Here is a 22877-nt window from a genome sequence, read left to right as displayed (position 1 = left end):
GTCCGACTCTGTGCGACCCCATAGACAGCAGCCCACCAGGCTCCGCCGCCCCTGGGACTCTCCAGGCAAGAACACTGGAGTGGGTTGCCATTTCCTTCTGGAGTACTATTCAATCATAAAAGAGAAGGCAATCTTGTCATTTGTGACAATATGGGTGGATCTGGAGGCCATAATGCTAAGTGAAGTGAAAGTCACTCAGTTGTATCCGACTCTTAGTGACCCCAGGGACTGTACATTCCATGGAATTCTCCAGGCCAGAACACTGGAATGGGTAGCCTTTCCTTTCTCCAGGGGATCTTTCCAACCCAGAATTGAACCCAGGACTCCTGCATTGCACGAGGATTCTTTACCAGCTGAGCCACAAGGGAAGCCCAATGCTAAGTGAAATTAGTCAGAAGAAGACAAATACTGTATGATCTCACATGTGGAATCTAAAACAAACATAGAAAAAGAGATCAGATTTGTGGTTTCCAGAGGCATGGGTGAGGGATGGGGGAACTGGGTGAAGATGATCAAAAGATACACACTTCCAGTTATAAGTAAGTTAAATATGGATGTAATGTACAACATGATGACTAATTAACAATGTGGCATGGTCTGTTTGAAGTTTGCTAGGAGAATAAATCCTAAACATTCTCATCACAAGGAAAAAAAATTTACAACCATATGAGGTTATGGATGTTAACTAAACTTACTGTGGTGAGAATCTCACAACATTTACACAAGTCAAAGCTGTACATCAATTATATCTATATAATACTGGAAAAAATAAGGTTGGGGGATACCTTCCATAAAACAAAGATCCTATAAACCTGACTATAATGAATTTTCCTTAACTCTTTCTTAATTTATAAGAATATGTTAGAATTTTCTACAAATTCTCAAATTCCTTCCTGACATTGGATGTTTAACTTGACAGAAAGTTAGCTGAATCAAAAATTTCAAACACACTCTTTCAGGGAAGTCTGTAGTTTACACAAAGTATTATTTGGTTTTCATGAGCTATTCTACCAAAGGGCAATGAAATACCATTCCAAGAATATCTCAAATATCAAAGAAAGGAAAGGCCCTGTTGACTTTTTTCTTCTCAAAATGATTAAGAAAAGAACTATTAGGATTGTTCCATGTACACAGCAGACTCAGGTGAAGGGAGAAACACTCACCTGGGGACTCTACAAGGCCTGATATCTCACAGGCAGGATTCCAGACTGTGACATCCTTCAGGACTTGGAACATGTAATCTTCTCATGTGCGTTTCTTATAGTACCTAGTAATGGTTTGCATATTGAAAGTTTCAAACGAGGTTCTGTTGAATGAATCAATCCGCAATTGAGAATAAAACTCAATGACTGTTGTTCTCTTTGTATCCACATCAGTCACAGTCAATATAGACTGGAGGTCAAGTAGAAGAAAGATTTTTAAGTAGATATGGTTCCTTCCTCTTAGGTATAGTGATTAGATATTTATAAGATCAAGGGAAACAAGAGTGACTGTTTACTGGTAGGGCACTGTCATCTATATATATAAAGCCCATAATTGTCCCCCCAAGAACAGCCAAGGTGAATCCCAAGATGGAGACCCAGGCGAATCCTCAAGATAAAATACCACATAGATCCTCCCAATGCCAGAACATTTAACACAGGGTTTCACCTATGGATCCTGCTTCTTAAAATGCCACTTCTAAAATTAAGCTTCTTAAAACACCACTCTCAGTAAGCATGCTTCTTTCTGCTGAAGAGTCAAAAATATTCCAAGTAACTTTTCAAGTAAAACCCATTCTCTTCTCCCAATTAATCCAGTGTTGTATCCTAATTGGCATCACTTCACTTATCTAGTCTTACTTGTAGTCGGACAGTTCTATCTCTTAACAAGTTCTACATTTTATCAGCTGTGTGACTTTGATCAATTTATTTCCCTGCTCTGAGACTGTTCTTATTATTGTACTACAATCATGTCAATTTCTTTGCCATCCCTTACTCATACTAGACTCATTTCTTTCTGTTGTTGTTTTTTTAAAAAAAGTTGTAAAGCATAATATGCATAACATAAAATTCACCTACTTTATGTTTATTATTCATTTTTCAGTAAGTTTCCCTAGTTGTGCAACCATCACCATAATGTGGTCTTAGAAAATTTTCACCACCCCAAGAAAATCCTTCATGCTCATTTACAGTTAACCCCATTCCCATCTGCATCCCCATTCTCTGTCTCCACAGACTTGACTTCTCTGGATATTTAATATAAATAGAATCATAAAATGTGTGGTCTTTTGTGTTTGGGTTCTTTCACTGAACATAATATACCAGACTCATTTCTGCCTTCATCTTTTGCAGGTTCTCTCTCATACCTTCTTTTTTCCTTTGCACTGACTCAAATCCTTATTATTGTTGACCATGTTGTTTTGAGGTACATAACACTCTTATAATGTCATCATAGATTCATTTCAATTCAGAATTTCTATCATCTTTACTCTGAATCTCCCTGGGACCTCTAGGCTTGTGTTCCCTTAGTTGTTTCACACAGTTATCTTATTTTTCTTGCTGAAAAAAATAAAAACTCTTTACAGAAAGTGTTAGACACATTTGGGAACAAAATAAATGTTCCCTGAAAAAAGTAATGAGTTGGCTATATCTACGTACACTTTCCTTTCAAGATCAGTTTCCAAGAACCGTGCTCACATAGGGCTTATTTTAAGAGATCGTTTGATTTAGCTTTAGGAGGGAAAGATTTGGATGCCTGAACTGCTGATTTCTATGTCTCATGCCAAAATAGCTACTGGAACACTAGGTATAACCCATGGTTTTCAGAGACCCCATTCTCTTATCATCACTACACTTGAAGTATTTGGAAGTTAATTTCCAAAGGAACCACCTATACTATAAAAGGATAAGCTATCAATTTTGAAATCAATAACAAAAGAACAACAACTGTTGTTAATTCTTGGGATTTTAATCAGCACCTCAAAAAGTCATGAACCATTATCTCTACCTAAACCAGCACGTTTTCCTAAAGTGTTCTGGTTTCTCCAGTCCTAAGGATAAAAGTGATAGAAAAAAATATTTTAAAATAAATAACAGCTATATTATTTGCCTCTAAGCCTAAACATTCTGGCGTTATAACAATTTATTTTGATTATGTACAATGTTATATTGTTTTCTAATTATTATATATGTCTAAACTTCATTCCCCCAAGCCTGCAGAAAATGCAAGGCTCCTGTGGGAATAAATTTCTTTTATGTGCTATAGCATCTAACATGATGCTGAGTACAGACTTAGCTCAGAGTCTAAGAAAGGGAGATACATTTAGAAAATCTGGTCCAGGACTGACTGTATTCCTGTCAAATTTTGCCTCTGAGATTGTATCCTGTTAATCCATGTCACTGAGAACAACACGAGGTTTTGTTACATTTCTGCATCATTCAAAAAGGCTGCATCAGTGGTTATTTGTCTCATCACATAATAGGAAGAAAAGCAGATTTTATTTTAAAATTAATTTTGCTCCATTTAGTCAGAAATGTCAGAATTTGTCAGAAAATGTGCCTAAATTCACATAAATGGTGGGATGAATCTGTGCCTGAGAGAGAGAAAGAAGGCAAGTGTGTGTGTGTGCACACTTGTGGGTGGGTAAGTATCTTCATAAACCCCTCAGCTGCTCCGGAGAAGCTTACGGTACATGCCATGGAAACAGTGGTTACCATGGAAAGGGTGCGCCATGGTGACGAGCTCCAGAAATGCCCATGTAAAACCATCTTACCATGTAACCTTACACTTTCCAGCATTTTAAAAAATATGACAGGATCAGAGCACAGTACTCTAGGGAGTCTCGGCCCTCTCAATGATCTTTTGAAACAATCTAGAAAGCGAAGTGATAAACTGCAGGGCGTTGTGTACCTTGCTAAAGGGCTTGACAAGCAGTTATGTAGAGAAATTGCCAAGATCGTTTATCTACGGACTGCACTGCACACTATTAAATATTTTCTGTTAAAACCCACAAAGTATTACAAATGAAGAGAAAACATGGATAAAATTAACTTAAAGCGAATGGTTTCCCGACTTACTGAGATCAGAATGGATGTGTTTCATCTAACTTATCTGTTAATAGGCTTTCCTGATGCCCCCATGTTACCATAATCTCCAAAGCACTGGACAAACCAGTACATTTGTTTATCTTTATCACTCTTTGCTTACTAAAGAACTTGCTTTTATTAAAGAGATCAATCACCTGCACACAGTTTAATAGTCTGTGCAGTACATACAAGGTGGGGAAAAAAGCGAAAAAGGGTAAAGGGTGAGAGCCCTGTTTTAACAAAGCCCTGAAAGCATAAAAGAAGCAATAAAATAAGCTTTCAATAATACATATGTATACATATATACTCCTAGAGGTAGAAAACTTGATATCAAAATTAGTAACCTAAGACACTTCTAAATGGGAAAGTGAAGGCTTCAAAGCAATCAGTGCTTCTCCTCTGCACTCAATTTTGTCTGGTTATTTCAATAAGTAGCCAAATGATGCTTAGTGGAGGGACGTGGAGTATATTACTTGTTTCATACTCAGCTCCTCTCACTGACTTTCACAGTGGGGAAGGCAGACATTTGTGTCTCCAAGCATAGCTGTGAAACCAGGAGTCCACCTGGTTCAGTAAGAATGTGGCATCCAAGGGCCGCCACCTTAGGTATGAGGCACTGTTGAATGCCGGAGTATAGCTCTCTGTCCACACTGTAGCATAAGAGGCATGCTGCTCTCCTACCTACACGGAAAACAACCCTCGTCACAATCTCTCAGTGCAAGGGACATAATATTATATTTTATCTAGTCTCCTGGGATTAAAAATATTGATTGAAATTTTCATTGGAAGCTTTTCTTAAAAGACACTTTCTTCTAAACCTCTTCTTTCTATTCCATTGCAAGTCAGCTATTTTTCTTGCCAAAATGCAGGAAAGCAATTAGGCTCAAGGGTTTTATAAGCCGTACCGGTTCAGGGCAAATCTATTGAACTTTGCTGAGAAATTCTTGTTCATTCACTGTGAAAATTTTGATGGTTTTATCCTCTTTCTTGATAACCACTTAGTTGGAGAAACCCATGTTACGTGTGTAGTGCAGGATTTAAAGAGAGGCCAGCCTAATAAGTGTTGTGATGTTAAACAGGAAGGTACCAAATATATTCCATTAATAATTGCCATTTCTAGCTCAAATATGTCTTGGAGAGAACTGAAACTAAAATAAAAGGAAATTTAGCAGAAGCAGCAGTGGCTGAGAGAAAATATTCAGCTGACCTGCAAAGTGCCTCCCAGGTTTGGAGAATAAAGCAGAAGGAAGTGAGAAGCCGAGTCTTCTCCCATCAGCTATTCCTGTTGCTGGTGATTGCAGTCATATTTCACAGAGAGCATATGGCCATGTTTATAGCCATCAGGCAGCATTTCACAGAGTGATGACACCATGTGTCCACCAACTAGCCTTCCTGATTACAGTTAATTAAAGAGGAGGTGGAAGGCATTTTAAAAATACTATTAAGGCACAAGGATGCCCAAAGTTCCCAGGCCTATTTGCAAGAGCAGGTGACAAGAAAGACTGATAATAAAATTATAAGAAGCCAAGAGAGGTGGACATTCTGCTCAGGAATTTCCCTAAGAAGCCAAATATAACAACAAAACAAAGAAAAAGAAAGTGTATGACTCCAAGGCAGGAGAGCAGCACAGTGTCCCATGCAGGGTTAACACTGATGAAATCAGTTAAAGTGAGAAAATGTCTGAAGGGTTCCTAAAGCAACTTTTCCAGGGAAAGATTTCAAACCAAAACTACCATAGTCACCTGATAGCAAATCCAGGATGCAGGGATGTCAGTGTCATGTGCCATTGACTATATGCTTTCACTCACTTCCGTGGTCCAGCAATGCTGTTTTGTTCTTTTCTTCAATCCCAAAGTAACATACAAGGCAACCTATGTCACTTGGTGCATATCATGTATGATTTAAGGATCTCAGCTTTTCAAAACTTCCTATTTAGAATTTGTAAAATTTCTTCCATAAGCCCCTGGAAACAGATTTGGCTGAAGAGTATTCTAGAGTGAGTGAACTGGGCTCACATCCAAATAAAGCTCTAGTTTAGTAATTGTCCTTCTCCTACAGTTTACAAACTTGGAAGTTTATCCTTGGAAGGGATGGCTCCGTGTGTGTGTGTGTGTGTGTGTGTGCGTGTGCGTGGGTGTGTGTGGGTGTACACCATTCCATCTACTACAGACACTTCTTCCTTCGGGCTCTTTTGAAAGTCTGACAACACGTACATTGGTAATTGAGTCATTTTTTTTTCTTATTTCTCTACTTTTCTGGAACTGGGCTATAATGACATTAGATAGGTTGCATGATGGCAATTTAATGGCCTGAACTCAATCCACAGGTACATCATTGTTGTTGCCTTGGGATCGGTTCTCATTGCTGTGACATGACAGAAAATGCCAGCAGAGTTAGAATAGATGGCCACCTGCAGGGTGGAGATGGCGTGTCAGTGAGTACAGAAGACATGCTTTGAAACCCCAAGGTGACCCAGCAGCCCTGAAGTCACCCTTACAGCTCCCTCACATCCCACCCCTACAGTTGACACCAGGCAATTCACTCAACAGTGTTCATCCATCACAGTCTGCTCAGCACTGAGGACGCTGGGACAAACAGAACATACACCAGCCTGGCCCTCAAGCAGGTTATTTCTGAAGCAAAGACACATAAGGAGTTTAAATAAGCAAGTGCACTGCTGCTGCTGCTAAGTCACTTCAGTCGTGTCCGACTCTGTGCGACCCCATAGACAGCAGCCCACCAGGCTCCCCTGTCCCTGGGATTCTCCAGGCAAGAACACTGGAGTGGGTTGCCATTTCCTTCTCCAATGCATGAAAGTGAAAAGTTAAAGTGAGGTTGCTCAGTCGCGTCTGACTCTTAGCGACCCCATGGACTGCAGCCCACCGGGCTCTTCCATCCATGGGATTCTCCAGGCTAGAGTACTGGAGTGAGGTGCCATTGCCTTCTCCAAAGCAAGTGCACCAAAACACCATAATTGTTGTTGTTGTTTAGTAGCTAAGATGTGTCCTACTCTTTCGTGAACCCATGGACTGTAGCCTGTCAGACTCCTCTGTCCATGGGATTTCCCAAGCAAGAATATTGGAATAGGTTGCCATTTCCTTCTCCAGGGGATCTTCCCAGCCCAGGGACTGAACCCACATCTCCTGCAATACAGGTGCATTCTTTACCACTGAGTCACCTGGGAAGCCCCAAACACCACAGATGCCATTATAATAGAACCATGTACCTCGTATGATGGTAGTACATAATAGCGGAACCGAGGAGCCTAAAAATCTGATGTGATTGGAAGGAGACTTGCACTGAGGAATTTAAGGTCTAGAAAGCTAAGAGCCCCTAAATTGTTGATCAGTCACTAAGTTGTGTCTGACTTTGTGACCTCATGGGTTGGGCTATACCAGGCTTCCCTGTCCTCTACTATCTCCCAGAGTTTGCTCAAGTTCATGTCTATTGAGTTGGTGATGCTATCTAACCATTTCATCTTCTGCTGCCATAGTAAATCTCAAATACTTGCAATGCTTTCACAAGCCCCTGTGAATAATTGGTTGGATTGTGGCCTCCCTCAAAGAATGAATATGACAGTTAAATTTAAGAAATTCTCAGAGCATGTTGGGAAGAAAATATATATATAATCAAAACTTTATAATTTTGGACAAATGATCAAATATGATATACAGAGTCCTGATGAATAATATCCAGAGTCGTTTCTTAGGGAAACTTAGAGCACTGTCCTTTTTTTTTTTTTTTTTCAAGAAACTACACAAGAGTGATAGTCATTATCATGGGTAAAAAAATCAGAGGGGATTCCGTGTGTGTGACATTTATATTCAAAAGTAGAGACATTACTTTGCCAACTAAGGTCCGTCTAGTCAAGGCTATGGTTTTTCCTGTGGTCATGTATGGATGTGAGAGTTGGACTGTGAAGAAGGCTGAGTGCCGAAGAATTGCTGCTTTTGAACTGTGGTGTTGGAGAAGACTCTTGAAAGTCCCTTGGACTGCAAGGAGATGCAACCAGTCCATTCTGAAGGAGATCAGTCCTGGGATTTCTTTGGAAGGAATGATGCTAAAGCTGAAACTCCAGCACTTTGGCCACCTCATATGAAGAGTTGACTCATTGGAAAAGACTCTGATGCTGGGAGGGATTGGGGGCAGGAGAAGAAGGGGATGACAGAGGATGAGATGGCTGGATGGCATCACTGACTCGATGGACGTGAGTCTGAGTGAACCCTGGGAGTTGGTGATGCACAGGGAGGCCTGGCGTGCTGCAATTCATGGGGTTGCAAAGAGTCAGACACAAGTGAGCGACTGAACTGAACATTTTATATCTGTGTACATATATTTACATTGAATATAAAAATACAGTATAAATATGAATTCATATTAAAATGTTTTGTAGAATTTAGGGCAACATCAAAATATTAGTACATCTTGTTGTGGTTGTGTCTCTTTCATCTTGTTTTTGCTGTGGATTGAAGTCACTCAGTCATATCCGATATTTTGCAACCCCATGGACTATAGCCTACCAGGTTCCTCTGTCCATGGGACTTTCCAGGCAAGAATACTGGAGTGGATTGCCATTTCCTTCTCCAGGAGACCTTCTCAACTCAGGGATTGAACTCAGGTCTCCCACATTGTAGGCAGACACTTTACCATCTGAGCTGCCAGGGAAGATTTTGGTGTGGCTAATTCTAATTGAAACACAAGCTGGAATCAAGGTATTTCAAGAAGAAATATCAATAACCTCAGATATGCAGATGAAACCACCCTTATGGCAGAAAGCAAAGAACTAAAAAGCCTCTTGATGCAAGTGAAAAAGGAAAGTGAAAAAGCTGGCTTAAAACTCAATGTTCAGAAAACTAAGATCATGGCATCTGATCCCATCACTTCATGGCAAATAGATGGGGAAACAGTGGCTGACTTAATTTTGGGGGACTCCAAAATCACTGCAGATTGTGACTGCAGCCATGAAATTAAAAGACGCTTACTCCTTGGAAGAAAAGCTATGACCAACCTAGACAGCATATTAAAAAGTAGAGACATTACTTTCCCAACAAAGGTCCATCTAGTCTAAGCTATGGTTTTTCCAGTAGTTATGTATGGATGGGAGAGTTGGACGATAAATAAAGCTGAGAGCTGAAGAATTGATGCTTTTGAACTGTGGTGTTGGAGAAGACTCTTGAAAGTCCCTTGGACTACAAGAAGAGCCAACCTGTCAATCCTAAAGGAAATCAACCCTGAATATTCATTGGAAGGACTGATGTTGAAGCTGAGACTCCAATACTTTGGCCATCTGATGTGAAGAGCTGACCCATTTGAAAAGACCCTGATGCTGGGAAAGATTGAAGGCAGGAGGAGAAGGGGACAACAAAGGATGAGATGGTTGGATGGCATCACCAACTCAATGGACATGAGTTTGAGTAAACTCTAAGAGTTGGCGATGGACAGGGAGGCCTGGCATGTTGCAGTCCATGGGGTTGCAAAGAGTTGGACTTGACTGAGCAACTAAACTGAACTGGACTCTAAAATAGAGACAGCAAGTTATGGCCGGTGGGCACAATGTGGTCAACACAAGCCTGTCCGCTGACATAATGCACCCTGATGGTAGGCTGAGTAGCTGGTCAGGGACATTATGGCTGCAGAACCCAAAATATTTACCATCTGACCCTCCACAGAAAAGTTTGATGAACCCTGCTCAAAAACACATAATCGCATGATATCGATATACATTTTCCAGTTATTTTTGTATTTTTCCCCCCTCTGGCAGAAAACTGATTTTTGAGAAAAGAAGTTCTATAACCAGATGAGTAGAAAACATTATATATTGTATTTCCCTCTGGAAGATTTAAAATGCACCTTGGTATATTAAAAGCTTTCAGAAGTCCTGTGCAAAAGAAACCTATTCAGATTTATTTCCTAAACATAATGGTGGATTCATGCCAAGGTATGGGAAAACCAGTACAGTATTGTAAAGTAAAATAAAGTAAAAATAAAAATTAAAAAAAATAAACATAATTGGCTATACTTTTTCCTCCGTGAATATGAACATGAATACAGCAAACACATTGGATCAGTTACCTACGAGTAACTCAGAGTCCACTTCTCCTGTGCCTTCTGTAGTACAGAAGCTGGCACAATAAACCCCTTCTTGTGTTTGCCCTGCCTTGTGTCTAATCTGGCCTGTATATCACAGTTGTGGCCAGTAAGAGGTGGAGACCCTTGCGGCAGCCACTTCCAGAACCTATAAGCAAGGCCCCACCCCTATCTTTGGGATTCCCTGGTAGCTCAGTTGGTAAAGAATCCACCTGTAATGCAGGAGACCCTGGTTCGATTCACGGGTCAGGAAGCTCCACGGGAGAAAGGATAGGCTACCCGCTCCAATATTCTTGGGCTTCCCTTGTGGCTCAACTGGTAAAGAATCCGCCTGCAATGCGGGAGACCTGAGTTCCATCCCTGGGTTGAGAAGATCCCCTGGAGAAGGGAAAGGCTACCACTCCAGTATTCTGGCCTGGAGAATTCCATGGACTGTATAGCCCACAGGGTTGCAAAGAGTCAGACATGACTGAGTGACTTTCACTTTCACCCCTATCCTTTCCTGGTTGCCTTTGCCTTTCTTTCTTCTTGGTGAGCCCTGAGTAGGGCTGAATGCCACCTTGTACTCTATCATTAACTCTACATGCTGAGGAAGGTGGAGCAAAAAGATGGCTAATGCCTGCATGCCCAACTGCACACTGAGGCACCAAACTGAGCCACAACTGCCTACTGCTGGACTTCTTACTGAATTAAATACTTTCTATTTATGGATGTGTAATCAAGAGGAAAGTGCTTCTCAAGCTTTAATATGTAAATGAATCCCCTGGGATTTGTTGCAATGCAAATTTTGATTTGGCAGATCTGGGCTGGATCTGCTGCCCACCTCCCAGGTGATGCAAATGCTGGTTCACGAATCACATGTCGAGTAGCAAAGTAATAGAGTTTTGTGTTCTTTGCAGCAAAACACCATCATAAGTGTTGGCTCCTCCTCTGGAATTCATCTTCTAGGGGGCACACCTCAGGAAACTCTGAAGATTCTCACTGTCATGCTCCCTATCAACATGAAATATTTAGAAGGTAGCTTCCACCTAGGGTACCATTCAGAGGATCTAGACTTGCTTCCTTCATCATTTCTCAGATAATAGACACATTTTTTATTAAGACCCATGAGGCAGTGTAGAGCTGTAGTGAACCACTGAGCACAAAAGAGGTGAAAGTTTTCACAGATATCCTCAGCATAACAACAAATGTATTGAAGAGATCACTATTTTAACATTGTAAAATGACAGATCCCTTAAAGATTTGTCCACTCCCTTACTTACAGGTCAGGAACCTAAGAGCGAGAGAGGTCAACTAATTCCCTAAGTCACCTGGGGAGATGGGAGCCACAGCTGAGCAGGATGGTGCCTGTGAGTTCAGGGCATCGATCTCCTGCTTTGAACAGAAAAACCTTTCAACAGGAAAGGTGGCTGCTCAGAAAACGTGTGCCCCTTATATCACAGATATAGTCCATAGCAATGGGAAAATCTCTCATCCACGTTTCCAAACTCTTCCTGCTGCCCAAGTATGAAGCAACAGCAAGGGCAACCATTTCTCCTCTCATCACGATTAACCCGGAGCCTTAGCAAATCCCCAAATCTATTTAGAGATACAGAATCCGTGAAGAAGGTTTTTCCTGATTCTGTCTCTCAAATATAGTTCCACTTGACCTAATTGCAGTTTGGGGAGATTCAAATCTCACTTTTCTTCATCTTTCCAAGTGAAACTCTATGTTTGACAATGCAGTGTGTGAATTTGCTGAAGCATTTCATGCAGTCTTTATTAATTAAAGAAAAAGGTTTCATCTCAGGGTCTGAAGAGTTTTAAGAGAAAATTAAAAGTAGAGAAAAGGCAGGAAGGGCTAAAATAGCTGAAACGTTCTATTTTTTTCTTTTTAATAACTGGTGCTAAAGAAAGAGCGTGGGCTTTAGATTTTAAGAGCTATCATTGGAGGGAAGGAGCTAACTTCTGAGTGTTTTGACACACAGAGGAAGGGGTCGGGCCAGCAGTAACTTTGTCCTGATATCTGTTTGATCCCACACCCATGCCTATGTCCATCAGCGGGCTCTTAACATCAAGCACTGTTCCTTCTTTCCAAGACTCGCCCTGCTCATTTGGTTTGTTAGGATGCTTTAATTAGTCATCAACCAATTTTATTTTAAGTTTCTATGATAATCCTGTTTCAAAGCTCATGTAACTAAGGTCCAATTTAAAAGGTGATTTCCTCAAGGCTGTAAAACCAGGCCACTGCATTCCCTAAAATAGCCAGTGAAACTTCTAAATCTTTGTCCCAGTCAACGATTCTAACACAAGTTCTGTGAATTTATACCCAAGGACTCTTTATTTGTAACACTCAACCAAGAACTTGCCTACTCAAATAGAAGCTGCAAAGCCAGAAGGTTCACAGACCTGGATTCCAGACTCAGCTCAGACCTTCTCTGAGAATCCGGGTAACACGGCTATGCTCTGGGATATTTGATCTTATTAACTATCACTTAGAATATAGGGTAGACTGAGTAATGGTCCCCTCAAATATATTTATGTCCTAATTCCTGGAACTTGCGATGATTTTACATGGTGTTATGGGTTGAATTGTGACCTCCAAAAAGACACATTGAAATCCTAGCCCCCTACCCCACCCTGTGTCTATGAACACAACCTTATTTGAAAAATAGGGTCATCAAATTAAGATGAGGTCATGAAAGTGAGTCCTAATCCAATATGACTAGTGTCTTCATAAGAAGAAATGCCATGGGAAGGCAAAAGAAATGCAGGGAGAATGCCTGTGCCCACAGAGGCAGAGACTAGAGTGAGGCAATCATTTGCCGAAGAACACTAAGGGCAGTAGCCACCTCCAGAAGCCAGGAAGAGGCAAGGAAGTGTTCCCTCAAGAGTCTCAGAAGGAACACGGCTTTGTTGACACTTGATTTGGCTCTCTAGCTTCCAGAAGTGTGAAACAGTAAGTTTCTGTTGTTTTAAACCACCAAGCTTCCAGCTGCTAGACAATAGAACTGAAAAAAGGTACCAAATAAGTGCTTCCTTAAATTATGCCAACACCCCTCGAATCTTCACTCACTGAAAATATCAGAGAGTTTACTGAATGTGGCCAGTCTCCTTTGAGGTAACTTTACTCCCTTGGATCACTCCTAGTGACTCATTAGCAGCCAGATACCTCCTTACAAATAGCCATGTTTTCTGTGCATTAGGGCATTTCCCCTTTCAGGATTGGAGACAGATGTTCAAAGGATGATCCTAGCCAACAACGCAACATCTGGCATTTAGCATCTTGCTGTGACTGACTGCCTGATACATCACCCCAAAGTGAAGTTTAGCAAAGCCCTAGAATGCTAAATGGTTCCTGCAGTGCCTGTTCTCCTAGTGAGATGGGAAACACTGCATGTGGAGATTATATGTTGGAGCAGAGGGAAGAAAGAAAACAGAAGTTATCATAAATCATGATCAATTTCACAACTCCAAAAACCAAACCTAAATAAGCATCAAAAAGATTACATGGGGGTAATTTGAGAGCTACAGAAAATGTAAAAGAGTCACATAAAAATAAGCTACTATTTGGGATTGTCTTTTCTCAGAATAGCAACAGTGGTCTGTCTATTTGACTATGGCCAAAACCACAGGCTTGGGGATTTAAGAGGCAGAGTCTGTGTCTCAATGTGGTTACTCACTGTGAATGTGATGCTGGAAAGTTCATATATTTCACATAAAGTTCATTTATTTCACATAAAGTTCTCGTATTTCATGGGTAACTTAGTGCCCACATATGCAAAAGTGGGTTCATTGTTACTTTATTAAGGTCGTCATAAGAATTTTTTGAAATAACTTAAACAAGTGTCAGCATAGCACCTGGCACAGAGTCATGTTCTTAAAAGACGACCATTTAGTGAGTGGTTACCATGTGGTGGGCACTGTGCTGAGTGCTCTGGTTCCATTATTGAAGGCAATGGAGTGAAGTGATTCCAAATACAAACAGCTGGACTCATATCCCACCTCCATCACTTACTCTTTACATAAACTTGAGAAAGTTACTTATATTCTGTGGGCTTCATCTTCCCCATCTCTAAAATTGGATAGTATGAACAGCTCCCCATTTTTGCAGTCAGAAATAAATAAGCAGATATGTCCAATGAACTTCAAAATAGGGCCTGGTACTTGGTAAGCATTCACAAGTTTTCATCAATATTATCAGTGCCCCTTTAATCTTTACAACCCTTTACTATAGGTGCTTTATTAGATCCATTTTGTGAACAGAGTTCAGTTCAGTCGTTCAGTTGTTTCTGACTCTTTGTGACCCCATGAACCGCAGCACGCCAGGCTTCCTTGTCCATCACCAACTCCCGGAGTCTACCCAAGCCCATGTCCATTGAGTTGGTGATGCCATCCAACCATCTTATCCTCTGTCGTTCCCTTCTCCTCCTGCCCTCAATCTTTCCAGAATCAGGGTCTTTTCAAATGAGTCAGCTCTTCATATCAGGTGCCCAAAGTATTGGAGTCTCAGCTTCAACATCAGTCCTTCCAATGAACACCCAGGACTGATCTCCTTTAGGATGGACTGGTTGGATCTCCTTGCAGTCCAAGGACTCTCAAGAGTCTTCTCCAACACCACAGTTCAAAAGCATCAATTCTTCGGTGCTCAGCTTTCTTCACAGTCCAACTCTCACATCCATACATGACTACTGGAAAAACTATAGCCTTGACTAGATGGACCTTTGTTGACAAAGTAATGTCTCTGCTTTTGAATATGCTGTCTAGGTTGGTCAAAACTTTCCTTCCAAGGACTAAGCATCTTTTAATTTCATGGCTGCAATCACCATCTGCAGTGATTTTGGACCCCCCCCCCCAAAAAAAATTCTGACACTGTTTCCACTCTTTTCCCATCTATTTGCCATGAGGTGATGGGACCAGATGCCACTTGGTTTTCTGAATGTTGAGCTTTAAGCCAACTTTTTCACTCTCCTCTTTCACTTTCATCAAGAGGCTCTTTAGTTCTTCACTTTCTGCCATAAAGATTGTGTCATCTGAATATTTGAGATTATTTATATTTCTCCTGGTAATCTTGATTCCAGCTTGTGCTTCCTCCAGCCCAGCGTTTCTCATGATGTACTCTGCATATAAGTTAAATAAGCAGGGTGACAATATACAGCCTTGACGTACTTCTTTTCCTATTTGGAACCAGTCTGTTGTTCCATGTCCAGTTCAAACTGTTGTTTCCTGACCTGCATACAGGTTTCTCAAGAGGCAGGTCAGGAGGTCTGGTATTCCCATCTCTTTCAGAATTTTGCACAGTTTATCGTGATCCACAAGCTGATTTAAAAGAGTCTAAGTGAACAGTGGATCCAGGATTCAAGTTCAATTGAACTTGGTCCAAACTTGGATAATTACTGAAAGCCAAAGCTTACCAAATCTATCTCAACCTGTCCTTTCCAAAATCAACTGGCTCTGCAAGTTTAGGACATTCCTTAAGCATTCAATGTTGAATCTGTATAATGGGAAAATAATATTGATGCTTCACCAGGAGGTGAGGATATAATAAGATTATGCAATAAAGTCTATATCACAGAGCCTGGCACATAGAAAGCCCTGAAAATATTTTAGCTACCATGATGAACATCATTAGTAAAAGCACTGAAGATTAGTGCTTAGATTGCAATAGGTTAGCGATCATCTAGCGCTCTCTTCCACTTTTCAAAAAGAATAAGACCAAGTTTTATTTTTTCTTCTGGTTGTATTCCAATATAATAGATATACAGCACTGCATAAATTTAAGATGTACATTATAATGATATATACATCATGAAATGATTATCACAGAATATACATATCTTATATGGATACAAAATTAAACAAATTAGATGGCACTGGGACACTGACTGGAAAAGGAAATTCATTCAAGGTTAAGCACAGGGTGAGAACTATCTGTGATAAAGCAGAGCAACTTCCATGGGGGTCGGTTGTATTCTCTAAACAATTAGTATAATTCCTTACTTCTCAAATGGTGATGAAAATGGTAGGATAATTGATTTTGCATTAGTGGTTTCAAACATCGTATGCAAAAAATATTACAAGCCTGCTCCCTAGTTGCTTGCCAAAGCAACCTTAAGAAACTGATAAGAAAATATATCCTTTTTTTAAGCACAGTGAGGGCCTTTTATATTCCAGATGCTGTGCGGCAGGAGCAATTCCTCCTCCTGTGCTCACAGAACCCTAGGAGCCCTGAGATGCTGGCAGTGCCCTGGGAAGTACTCATTAGATTGGTCAGGGGTGGGAGAACACCCAAAACTTGGATAGGGGGAGTGGATCTAGGCAAGCACAAGGGTGGCCAAAATAGACTTCTACTGTATCTCTGTGACAATCAATTTCCATGGAGCATACAGAGAGGCTTTTGCTCACTGTCAGAATGGACAACCAGAGAGTTATGGTCTAGGGTGAGGTGAAAGTGTTAGTCACTCGGTCATGTCCAACTCTGTGACCCCATGGACTGTAGCCCACCAGGCTCCTCCATCCACAGAATTCTACAGGCAAGAATACTGGAGTGGGTAGCCATTCCCTTCTCCAGGGGATCTTCCTGACCCCTGAGGGATCGAACTCAGGTCTCCTTAATTGTAGGCAGATTCTTTACCACTAACCCACTCCAGTGTTCTTGCCTGGACAATCCCAGGGATGGGGGAGCTTGGTAGGCTGCCGTCTATGGGGTCGCATAAGTCGGACACGACTGAAGCGACTTAGCAGTAGCAGTAGCAGTCTTTACCACTAAAGCCACCAGGGAAGCCCATGGGTGAGATGAGCTGATGCAAATCTCACCAGTGATGGCTGGAGAAAGAGAAAGACCTCGCTGATGACTCCAAAGTCACGAAAATAATCACTGAGCTCTAAAGGAAAGCAGACAACTGGCCTCAAAAGAAAATTTCCTTCTTTCCCTTTGGTGAGGGGATTCAATCATCTTTGCATAAGATTCTGCACAAGTGAAAGAATCCTGTTTCTGACCTCAGGTTACCTGCCTTCTTTTCAAGTACGGTAAGGGAAGTAGTGGCTAGCAATATGGTTAAGATCAGGCTATCCATGAATCCAAATGCTGTGAATAGAGAGTGCCTGGTGCAAATGGAATTTTCAACATAGGAAAAAGTAAACAAGAGTAAAAAGAGTAAGAAGTGATGATCTTAGTTCATCACAAGCTAAATATGTCAGTAAAGGCCATGACCTTTCTTGAGCAAGGCTTATTTCTACCAAAATAACAACAATAACCAAAATAGTTTTATTAATGGTAGTGGTAAGTGCTTTAAGCTAATCATGATAACAAACTGAACCATATGGGAGAGAATCCTGGTTTTGCATGGGTTATACAATTTGGACTCTCTTTGAGAAGAAGAATACATTACTAGTATACTCTTTCTAGGCCACATCCTAGGTGGGATTGCCAGATAAAATATAGGAATCTTGGTCAAGTTTGAATTTCAGATAGATGATGAATCACTTTTATTATAAATATGTGCCATGCAAAAGTTGGGACACACGCATAGTAAAAAATTATGCTTTTTTATTATCTGAAATTCAAATTTATTACTGTGTGTCCTGTATTTCTCATTTGCTTAATCTGGCAATTGTATGCCTACATTTTGGAAGAAGCCCAGAGAGAGTGAGAGGAGCGCAGAGGTGAAGCATCTTTATTTCACAGTTACTCTGTCCCTGAACCTGTGTTGTTAATTGCTCCATTTCACAGATTCAGAAACTGACAATCAGTTTCCGTGGAGCATCCAGAGAGGCCTTTGCTCACTGTCAGGATGGACACCCAGAGAGTTATGGCCTAGGGTGAAATGAAAGTGAAGTGAAATGCTTGGTCTTAGAGTTTTGGATTTGGGAAGACACACATTTAAAAGAATTTGTAAGTACTGTAAAGGTTTTACAGAAGTGTGCAAAAGGTGAATGAAAATATCTTGCACATCCTACGGGCTAGAAGGAAGTCTTCATCTCCAAAGATAATTTAATGAAAGGAATTGGATATTTGAATACAATGGAGAACTTGTGAATTTACTCTCAGTTTCTCAAGCTTTAGATCTCTATACATTCAAAACATTTCTCTTTCTCTTCCTTCTACTACCTCTTTCTTTCCTTGCTTTGCTGCACTAATGCCAACTAATTTTTCCGTTTAGAGTGACAGCTTTTCTAGGCAGACTTCCCTAACCACACAGTCAAGGTCAGGTGCACTTCCCAACCTCTCTCCATGTCCCACAGGTGTCTTTATCAATGCTCTTTCTACCCCTTCAGAATGGTGTGCTGAGATGCCACCCCTCCAGCTTGACTGCTGTTGCCCATGACACTCAATTATCAGACTATAGGTTACCTTTGTAACACAATGTGTCGCACCCAGAAAGAGTGCAAAAATATGTATTGATGTACGCTTAAAAAGTGATAAGACACTGAAGTGGACACTTGGGGGACAATCTAGGAAGGTCTAGTGAAAGTTGATGGGGATACATCCCTCGAGATTCTTCTTTCACTCGTACAGTCATCATTTATGATGCCCAAGGCATTCCATACAAAGAGCTGAACATTCAGCAATAGAGCAACGAGACCTAGTGGAGCCATACACCAATCTCTGCTGATTTCAAGAGATTGTCACCAGCTTAAGCCCTTCTAGGCTGGAGTTCCTCTCATAGCCAAGAGATTTACAGAAACTGAAGAGGCAAGTGGGGAGGAGGTTTCCCAAACATGGCTTCACAATATAGGAACAAACACCAAGAGGAGAAGAATAAGGGGAATGGGGCTGGGCTCGCTCCTGAGTGCCCCAGCTCCCTTCTGTGCCATCTGCATGAGGCAGGGCAGGGATCACATCAACCTGCTCTGATGGTCAGACAGATAAGAGCCAGCAGGCATGCACAAGAGCCAAGATGCACTTTAAAATACATGGGGACTGAGGAGCACGGGGAAAAGGGAAACCAGAGCTCTTGGGACAAGGATACATTAATCCACTGAAGGAATGATCTCACCTAATCTGCTTCAAGGCTCTTTTCTCAGAGATAACAGTGTTGACAATGTTTATAGGTAAAATGAGGCCAGATCTGCCAAAGGGATAGGTATGGGCTCCAAGCCTTCCAGACTCTCCCAGCCACACCCAGCCAATAAACTTCACTTCATATATGGGATATCTCTGTCTTGCTTATCTAGACTATCAGAAATGGCTGTGTTAAAATAACATATCGGGGCTTCCCAGTTGGCGCTAATGATAAAAATTAAAAAAAACAAAACAAAACTATCTGTCAATGCAGGAGACATAGAGACTTTAGGTTTGATCCCTGGGTTGGGAAGATCCCCTGGAGGATGGCATGGCAACCCTCTCCAGTGTTCTTGCCTAGAGAATCCCATGGACAGAGGAGCCTGGTGGGATACAGTCCATAGGGTCGTGAAGAGTCAGACATGATTGAAGCAAGGAGATCAAATCAGTCAATCCTAAAGGAAATCAACCTTGAATATTCATTGGAAGGATGGATGCTGAAGCTGAAGCTCCAATACTTTGGCCACCTGATGTGAAGAGCCAACTCACTGGGAAAGACTCTGATGCTGGGAAGATTGAGGGCAGCATGACAAGGGGTGACAGAAGATAAGACGGTAGGATGGGACTCAAGGGACATGAGTTTGAGCAAACTCCAGGAGATGTGAAGGCCAGGGGAGCTTGGCATGCTGCAGTCCAAAGGGTTGCAAAGATCCAGACATGACTGAACAACAGCAAAATAACATATTAAAATGACGGTTATTTTAGAAACAAAATAATTGTCTAGAGATTCTAATTGGGTAACTATCTTCTTTCAGTTTTCTGAGGGTTTTTTTTTCCTTATAAAAAGCAAATTAAGCTTATTTGATGTAGGCCCTGAATGTTATTCAGTTCTGTTGGGAGCTTTTACTCTTGGCTATGACTAGAAAAGAAGATTCACAGTGGAGAGACCTACCATTCACCCACATGTTTTCACAAATGGAAGTAGCCAGGCAAAGAGCACAGTTGTCACCATTCCTCAAACAGGCATGCGGGCTGGGAGCCCCTGGAGCAAAGGCCAGCAAAGGTTTCCTCACACAGAAAATCTACAATTTCATTAACAACAATTTGAACAATTCAGGCAGGTTCAATGCCTTGTGTGTGTATGTGTGTGAGTGTGTGTGTACACACATACATACGTATAAATAGATCTGTTCATTCATCTTTCATTTGTCCTGGCTCTTTCTCGGTTCTGAAACCAACCTGTCATGTGCCCACTGTTCCCTAATATTTGAAATGGTCAGTGATCAAAAGAAGATTGAAGCAAACAAGATAGGAAATGAAAGATTCACCGGATAGACCAGAATGAAAGATCCACCTGGAGCAGAAATCTGAAGAGGTCTGCTTAGTCTTCCTCCCAAGCGCATCTTTGTGTTGCAGGTTGCAATCCGAGTGGAAATGCCAGGTTGCTTGGAGGGAAGGTAGTCCTTGTAATGAGTCTTGGCCAGTTGGAAATTGGCAGGACTCATGCTCTCTTGAGAACTTCTTCTTGCCAAGCTTCTAGGACATTTCCCAAAACCAAGCGGATTGGCCAACTGGATAACATGACACTAGGCACACAGACTTTTCGTAGTGCAATCCAGATTTTCCAAAACTGTTGCTAGCAAAGTAGGCAAAAATAATTGAGTTTTACCAGTCCCTACTTACCATTCTTCATAATGTTACCATTATAGTCTACCTAAAAGTGAAAATAACACAAATTCGTTCTAAGGCAAGATTAATTAAGAGACACACCTAAACGGAGAGGAAAAACACAAACACACATAAAACCACTTTTGACAGATTAAATTCAATTGTGGTCCTGATTAGAAGTTAACCTTTTGTTCAGGATCAGTTATAACATCATTAACTTTATCCAAAGACGTATATTTATCCTGGGCACAGAACAGAAAAGGTCAGGAAGGAGATTCCAAAAATTTAAAAGAGAAAGATATATCTCTAAATTACTAAGTGAATTCAACCTTTCAGAAAAAACATTTTGTATTCATTAAAAACCATTTTACTGTTAGTGGAAAAATTATTAAATCTTTTGCTAAGGACCAATGGTAGGAATTACGTGAATGTCAACTTCACTGGACCCTTCTAAAACTGTGATGTTGATTCATGTGTAATTAAAAACATTCTACATATTCTACAGCCTGTGATGGAGATCATTAAATGAATTAAGGTTAATTATGATTTTACAAATGCAACTGTAAATTAAAATATTGAAACCAAATCCAAATCCCATCACAGCTGTTTGGAAAAGTTTATCACTTAAAAACCTCACTTACCACCAGATAATATAATTAGGCAATTACCAGATGACAACTGAGTGATGACTAGAGCATCAAAGCAAAAGGGCAGAAGTCTTAAGCTCCCAGAAAAGTGCCTCACAGACAGATCTCGATAAACCAAAGAAGGCATTTCTTGCTCAGTTATGCCTGACTTACTAGGAAACAATAGGTGAGCATCAGCTTTTTGCCAAATGGTGACTAGACCCACCATCAGTATAAGCATTAGTTATACTGGGCATAGAACCTACAGCTCATGATTCTTTTTTGGGCCTATGGAAATATTTTCATTTATTTTAAAAGCATAAGGGAAAAAATACAAACTTTTAGGTCAAAGAAAATGTTTAATATGTTATATTACTACACTCATTTCAATGCCAAGGTGGTCATAAAATACATTTACCTTTATTTTTAAAGAAGGTTAGGGCCCACGAAGGCAGAAGCACCTAAGACTCATGAACTTACTCTCACCTCCACAAGGTAAGCCATGTTGGTGAATGGCAGGTGCCAGATGGATGTTGGAAAAAAGATGGAAGAAGGCAGTTTGGATAAAAGAGGAATAAAGGGTATAAAGACCCTGATGCTGGGAAAGACTGAAGGCAGGAGGAGAAGGGGCAGACAAAGGATGAGATGGTTGGATGGCATCATCAATTCAGTGAATGTAAGGTTGAGCAAACTCCAGGAGGTGGTGAAGGACAGGGAAGCCTGGCGTGCTGCAGTCCATGGGGTCACAAAGAGTTGGACATGACATAGCGACTGAAAAACAACAGCAGCAACAATGGTGTGGGGTGTGTTCATAGGTCCAAGAAGGGGGTGAAGTTAAGGCTGAAGGGCATTTAAAGATTCTGTCTCCCAAGAGGGTAGCTGGGCTGAGGTTCTAGGAATAAAGACAACAGTTCTATTTTCTTCACCACTGTATCCCATGTTCAGATATGACAAACACTCAATGTTTGAGAACATGAGTTTAGAGTATGGTATGTAAACTACTGGCAGAAACAAGGCAGAGACATGTCCCTGTCATAAAATTCTTTACTGTACTTCTATAACTATTTGCATCAGCCTATATTCCTCAACAATATCCTTACTTCTTTTTATTAATCCTTTCTACCAATGAGAATTGCCAGCATTTGCTGGATCATAGAAAAAGCAAAAGAATTCCGGAAAAACATCTACTTTTACTTCATTGACTACGCTAAACCCTTTGACTGTGGGTATCACAACAAACTGGAAAATTCTTTTCTTTTTTTTTTTTAATTTTACTTTATTTTACTTTATAATACTGTATTGGTTTTGCCATACATCAACATGAATCCGCCACAACTGTACACATGTTCCCAATCCTGAACCCCCCTCCCACCTCCCTCCCCATACCATCTCTCTGGGTCATCCCAGCGCACCAGCCCCAAGCATCCTGTATCCTGCATCAAACCT

Source organism: Ovis canadensis, chromosome 1 (genome assembly GCF_042477335.2).
Source record: "Ovis canadensis isolate MfBH-ARS-UI-01 breed Bighorn chromosome 1, ARS-UI_OviCan_v2, whole genome shotgun sequence".
NCBI classification, from domain to species: domain Eukaryota; kingdom Metazoa; phylum Chordata; class Mammalia; order Artiodactyla; family Bovidae; genus Ovis; species Ovis canadensis.
This window is presented reverse-complemented; position numbering follows the sequence as displayed.